Genomic DNA, 7,222 nt, shown 5'->3' on the forward strand with positions numbered 1-7,222 from the left:
GGGCACACCAAATAGGTCAAGCTACGAGTAAAACCAACCCTCAAGTTGCCCTGAGGTGGCCCCGCACGCTGCCCGTTTCGGACCAACACTCAGAGGAGCACTGGCCCGGGGGGCTTTAAAATAAAGATGACCCTTGAGTCTGCAGAACCCAAGGAACGTATATGGTGGTAGGTAGGCAAATGGTAAAACCAAGGTTGGGCCTTGCTGGAGGAGTTTTATTTAAGGCGAACTGTCAAGGGGTTACCATAACACCCAACCGCGTAAGGAACGCAAAATCAAGGAACATAACACCGGTATGATGGAAACTAGGGTGGCAAGAGTGGAACAAAACACCAGGCATAAGGCCGAGCCTTCCGCCCTTTACAAAGTATATAGATGCATTAAAGTAAACAAGATATAATAATGATATCCCAACAATCTCCATATTCCAACATGGAACAAACTTCATCTCCACCTGTAACTAGTAACGCTATAAGAGGGGCTGAGCAAAGCGGTAACATAGCCAAACAACGGTTTGCTAGGAAAAGGTGGGTTAGGGGCTTGACATGGAAATATGGGAGGCATGATATAGCAAGTGGTAGGTATCGCGGCATGGCAAAAGATCGAACAACTAAGCAAGCAAAGATAGAAGTGATTTCAAGGGTATGGCATCTTGCCTGCAAAGTTCTCAGAGTTGACGAAAGCTTGATCCTCGTTAGCATACTCAATGGGTTCCTCAATATCGTACTTGTCTCCCGGCTCTACCCAAAGTAAGAACACAAAGAAAGGACCAACAATCAATCACGGTGCAATGCACAAGCAACATGATGCAAAACATGGCATGACATGCGGGATGTGATATGCAATGCATATGCGTGCTCCAGAAGGAAAAGATTGATCAAAGCATCAAATTGGCAAACCAAGAGTGCCGCTGGAAAGATGAGATGATTTTGGTCGAAATCGATATAAAGATCACCGGAATCGGATGCACGGTTTGCAAATGGAAAGCAAAACAAGAATGGCACAATTCTGCGATTAACAACACGATGCCACCTAGAATGCAACAAGAAACTAAGCTACTACACTCCGACATATCAACAAAGCATATGGCAGTGATCTACTCAAAATTCTTGAGAAAACATGAACACTGAGCTACGACTAAAACACACCAGAACAGGTCAGACAAGCATGGAAAAGGTGCAAAAGATATCAGCTTCACAGACTTAGTGAAAATACTAACATGCCAGGAATAATATCAGGAAGCAATGTTTAGAGCAAGCAAACAACATTCTACATGAACTTATCATAGTAAACAAAGGCATGGGATGGATCTACCCAAAGCATAGAACAAAAGCCCTTACTGATCATGAGCCAAAAAGGCACATAAAATATTATGGCACCCATGTAAACATAGCAAGTTTCATTAACAGATTCAGACTTAGCAGAAAACTGAGCATGGCATAAAAAGAATTATGAAGGCATCTTTGTGAGCTCGATTCACTCAACACAAGGCGTTGCATGACAAGATAAGCATAGCATCAACAAGATGGCATGTTTATGACGCTAACCAAGGCAAGAGCAAGTTTATATCATGCATGGATCAACTACAACAACCACGGCAAAATTGATTAACATGTAAACAATCTGTCAGTAACATTTTATAGCAATAGTGGAGCAAGATTAAGTCATGCTAGGGTGTCGTGGTTCTAACTCTGACAGTGAGGTAGGGGGTGTGTATGGAGAGGCTAGATCTCAACTATTGGGAAGTTGTAAACGCACGAGGGTTACGAGTTCAGGCCCTTCTCGGAGGAAGTAACAGCCCTACGTCTCGGTGCCCGGAGGCGGTCGATTGGATTATGTGTGTATGAATAACAGGGGTGCGAACCCTTCATACTGAGGAGGGGGGTGGCTTATATAGAGTTCGCCAGCCCCCTCCTGCCCTCAGTAATGCAGGGTTTAAGGTACATTTAAGGTCGGGCGTTACTGGTAACGCCCCTAATAAAGTGCTATAATGACCATAAAGACTACTTAACAGCCGACCGTTTGCCTGCGGAGTGACTTTAGGTCTCCTGGTAGTCGAGTGGTTGGCTTCATGGTCGAGTGATAGCTTCTTGGTCGAGTGTCTTGAACCCATCGAGTGGGGTACCTTCAAGTCGATTGAAAGGTGACTTCTTCTGGGGACGTCCTTGGGTAGGGCTCTTTGGACAGGTCCGTGCCCCTACCCTAGGTGCATAGCTTCATCATTAGCCCCCGAATGGATCGAAGTTTGAGTGGGGAAAGAGTTGGAGACCCTTCCGACTAGTTTTTGGGCTACATGAGTGCCTCGTTTTGGGTCAATCGTCACGGATGACGCCATCAACCTCTTTCAGTCGCCTTGATCCATTCCAGGCCTTTCGTCGAGTGAATTTCTTTACTTGTGACATACCGAGTGTCAGCGCGAGCGGGGTCTTCTGTTTTGGCAAGTTGTTTTGCAGCCTGCGGATGTCGCGGGATTCAGATTTTGGGAAGCGCGCGGGACGGGAGCGGCCACAGTAATCGGAAGCGATAAAGTGGAAGCTCCTCGATCCTCGCATCGCCTTTTTCGCCACGTACTGCACGCGCGCATCTGTTGCGGGGTTTGACTGGATAGCCCGGGCCTACCAGTCAGCCACTCGGAAGCGGCCCCTTATAAGTTGCGGCTCGGGGTTTCCAAACAGTGCGCTTCCTTCTTCCTCTCTCCCTTCGCAAGTTCCTCCGCCACCTCCGCTCTTGCCCCAGCGCCGCAGGTCCGTGCGAGGTTTGCCGGTGACGATGGCGAAGGACAAGACATCCGCCCTGGAGCGCGCGAAGAAGGCGGCGGCGCAGGGGAAAGGGAAGAGGTCCGCTCAGGGCGGATCCTCCTCAAGGTCCGCTCTGCCCCAAGGCTGGATCCAAGGCGATTGGATGCCGTCGGTGATCCGGCAAGAAGATCTCGACAACATGGTCGAGGGGGGAGTCATTCCCCACGAAGCTGCGCGTCTCCCGGGGAGGGAGACCGAACCTCAACCCCGCGACGGTGAGTGCGTGCTCCTAGCCACCCACGTCGACCGCGGGTTTTCTCTGCCGCCCCATCCTTTTTTCTGGAGCTTCCTGAACTTCTTCGGAGCGCAGCTTCACCACTTCACTCCCAACTCCATCGTATACCTTGCTGCTTTCATTTCCATGTGTGAGGGTTTCCTGGGTTGTCGCCCCCATTGGGGTCTCTTCAAGCACATCTTTACCTGCCGTTCTCAATCGGTCAAGAAGGCCAAGTCGAGTGACGAAAGGACGCAGGTGATTCAGCTGTGCGGGGGCCTGGCGATCCAGACGAGGGGAAAGAATTGTTTTCCATCTATCATTTTCCCGGAGTCGGTCCGCGGTTGGCAGGCGACCTGGTTTTACTGTCAAGACCAGGCGACCCCAGGGCAGTCGACCGGACTTCCCCCTTTCTCACTCGACCGAGCTGAAAAACCTGCTTCTCTGAAAGTGACGCCGGAGGAAAAGGCCCAAGTCAAAGTGCTGGCTGGTCGAGTGGTTGAGCTTGTCCGCGAGGGCGTGACGGGCATGGATTTGCTGGAGGTCTTCCTCCGGAGGCGCATCCAACCGCTCCAGGCTCGTGACCACCCGATGTGGCTGTACTCGGGTCTTGACGACACCACTCGGATCCACCCGGAGGAGGTCACTGACGAGATGCTAGAGGGGTGGCTGTCGAGCATCACGGGGAACAAAGACAACCCCCGAGGAGCCAGGAGGGTAATTCCACTCGACAACTCGTATGACGTGGACCAGGTATGTCTTTATGCTCCTGACTGAGATCTTGTTTTCTTCATTGGTCTTCTTTGAGTAGGTCGATTGACTCTCGTCTTGTCTGTTGTTTTCCAGGCGACTACCGAGATGTACTCGACGCCCAGCGGGGCACAGGGGCCAATTGAGGAAGGGGAGGCGAGCGGAGGTGAGAGCGGAGACGATCAAGGCGAGTGGGAGTCCGACGGTGAAGGAGAGGGAGGCGACGACGTCGACTCCAGCAAAGAGGAGAAGGAGGAGGTTGAACCCCCCCCCCCCGCCCGGAGGGGCGATCCAAGCTCACACACTACCCAGCGCGCGAGCGTGGTAGGGCGACTGCTCCTGTTGGGCAGTCGTCGAAATGCCCTCGGACCTCTTCTCCTACGCCGACTGGAAAGGCTTCCAAGCACCCACGCGCGACGCCGTCCAAGCCGCCCAAGGCTCTGCCCAAGATGAAGATGGCCATCCCCACCATTTCTGGGTAATAATAAAACTTGTTTTCCTTTGTCGACCGTGGACAGATCCTTGGTCGATTCATTGAGCCAACTGACCGACTTTCGAGACTTGCAGTGCTGCTACTTCTGAGATCTCCGCCAAGGACGACGACCAAGAGATGGAGGATGCTGTCACCTCCAACCCTGGTATGATTACTGACGTTCCGCTTTGAGTCGACTGAACATTTATTGCAACTCTGGTCGACTGAATGTTTCTCTTGTAGCCCCTCTTCATGTTATCGACCTCCCGGATGACGACGACAACGAACCGTTGAGAGTGAGGAGGAACAAGAGGGCGTCGGCTGACAAGACCTCCCAATCCGCTCCGGCGTCTGAGGCCGTAGCTCGGGATGGTGGTGACACCACTCGGGCTTCTGTGACCTTCGCCATTCCTCTGACGAGTGTGCGGCCCTCGATGTCGACTGCGGATCCGTCTTCGCTTTTTGCCGCATACCCCGTCCCTGAGGACCAAGCGGCTGCTGCAAAAGAGGCTATACGCTAGGCGGGGATCATGATCGAGCAAGTGAAGGTGGCTCGGGAGGCCAGCCAAGCAGCTTATGACGCGAGCTCGGCTCTTCAGAGCAACGTCCAGGTCAGTCGACTTAACACTTGGTCTGTTATGATATGCTGCTTGAAGAATCTCTTTTCCGAAGATCTTTGTATCTGTACACCCACTGGGTGTGTCTGCCAATTCTTGGACGAGTGGGGGCACGCTGAGTGCAACCACTGGGTGTAGTCCCCAAGACTACGGTGGACTGCTTGCAGTCGACTGTAGTCTTTATATTATATTGTTGTGGCTGTATTTCTTCACTCGGTCTGGTCAGGCCATGTCGAATGGGACTGTATCCGGTCGACTGCGGGCAGTCGACTTTTTTTTATAGTGGGGGGCACGCTGAGTGCACCCACTGGGTGTAGTCCCCGAGACTACTGTCGAATGTTCTTGATTCAGCTGTAGTCTTAGAAACGTCATCATTGTCTCTTAGTTGCTCGGAAGCAACTTGTCTTGGACGTCTGTCGACTGATTTTTCTTTTTACAGAAATCCTGCGAACTTGTAGCTCGCTATACTGAGTTGGAGAATCAGCAGATCCAGCTCAACCTTAACTTGAAGCTTGCTCAGGAGAATTTGAAGAAGGCGCGAGAAGAAGCAAAAGGTATGGCTGGTGAGGTTCTCCATTCTTGACGAGTGGCTTTTCTTTCTTGTCCATTCTTTGACGTTGATTTCACTCGACGCGCCGCAGATAAACTGGAGGAAGCTCTGAAGAAGAAAGATCAAGATCTTGCAGAGGCACAGAAGGAGGTCTTGAGCAAAGCGAGGCTTGCTGAAGAGAAAATGGCCTCGGTCGGAGCTCTTGAGCAGGAGAACTCCAGACTGGAAGCTGCTCTCGAGGTAGCCAATCAAGAGGTCAGCCGACTGAAGAACGACAACGTGGCTCTGCATGACAAGGCAGGTGAGCTGGCGGGGAAGAGGAACGATCTGGAGGCTTATCTCGGTGGACTCGCCAAGAAGCTGTTCGTCGTGCTCGAAGGTAATTACTCTGCCCGACTGTCTTGCAATTACCAAGTCTGTGTAGGGTCACTGTCTTATTCTTGAATCGTGTTTGCAGAATTCTGCTAGAACTTTGAAGAGGAGACCAGTCGAGTGGAACCAGGCTTGGACCCTGCTAACTCCCTTGTGAAGGACGAGGCTGCAATGAACGTGCTCCGTCTGGAGTCTCGTATTGCCAGCGTGGTTGACTATCTTGCTCGACTGAAGGTTGCGATGTCGCGGATCGACACATCACTCTGGCCTGGGACGACACTTCAGAACGACCTCGAGTCCCTGATGGCTCGACTTAATGAAGTCCCAGGTCGACTAGAGGAATGGAAGAAATCTTCCGCTAGATGTGGTGTTGATGTCGCTCTGTCCCTGGTCCGCGTCCATTGCAAGGAGGCGCGAGAAGAAAAGCTGGTCGCCATCCAAGTTGCCAATACCAGGAAGCACAACTTTCAAGACTTCATGGAGACGTTCATTGCTGCTGCCACTCGTATTGCAGACGGGATCGACTTGGACGAGTTCGTCGCCCCTTCGAGTCCTCCTCCTGAGGAATGAAAAAACTTTTATGCTTCACTTTAAATTTGCCTCGGAATGCCGAGTGGATTTGTAACCATTAACTCCGCCGAGCCGAGGGCTCGAGTACTTTGATCTGAGGTCTGGGACCTTTTAGGCTTTATCTGATCTTGATTTCTCGTTGAATATCTTCATGATTTGATTCGTCGAGTGGAACTTGATCTTCACTCGAAATAACCTCGTGTTTGCGGCGCAACCCCGAAGGAGAAGGTAGCAGTCGACTTGCGCCTGGTCGTCCTTGCGGATTGGGTTGTGTCATGTACTTAGGCGAGCACTGGGCTGCAGCTAAGCCTCCGAGTGGGAGGTTTGCTCTCCACTCGGTAGGATTTTTAAACACTTAGGCGAGCGCTGGGCTGCAGCTAAGCCCCCGAGTGGGAGGTTCGTTCTCCACTCGGTAGGATTTTTAAACACTTAGGCGAGCACTGGGCTGCAGCTAAGCCCCCAAGTGGGAGGTTTGCTCACACTCGGTAGGATTTTTAAACACTTAGGCGAGTACTGGGCTGCAGCTAAGCCCCCGAGTGGGAGGTTTGCTCACACTCGGTAGGATTTTTAAACACTTAGGCGAGCGCTGGGCTGCAGCTAAGCCCCCGAGTGAGAGGTTTGCTCTCCACTCGGTAGGATTTTTCAAACTTAGGCGAGTGCCTGACTGCAGCTAAGTCTCTAAGTGGGAGATCTTAGGCGAGTACTGGACTGCAGCTAAGCCCCCGAGTGGGAGGATTGCTCTCCACTCAGTAGGATTTTTCAAACTTAGGCGAGTGCTTGACTGCAGCTAAGTCTCTAAGTGGGAGGTTTGCTCTCCACTCGGTAGGATTTTTCAAACACTTAGGCGAGCGCTGGGCTGCAGCTAAGCCCCCAAGTGGG

Source organism: Triticum urartu, chromosome 7A (genome assembly GCF_056163025.1).
Source record: "Triticum urartu cultivar PI428250 chromosome 7A, HENAU_Tu73, whole genome shotgun sequence".
Lineage (NCBI taxonomy): Eukaryota > Viridiplantae > Streptophyta > Magnoliopsida > Poales > Poaceae > Triticum > Triticum urartu.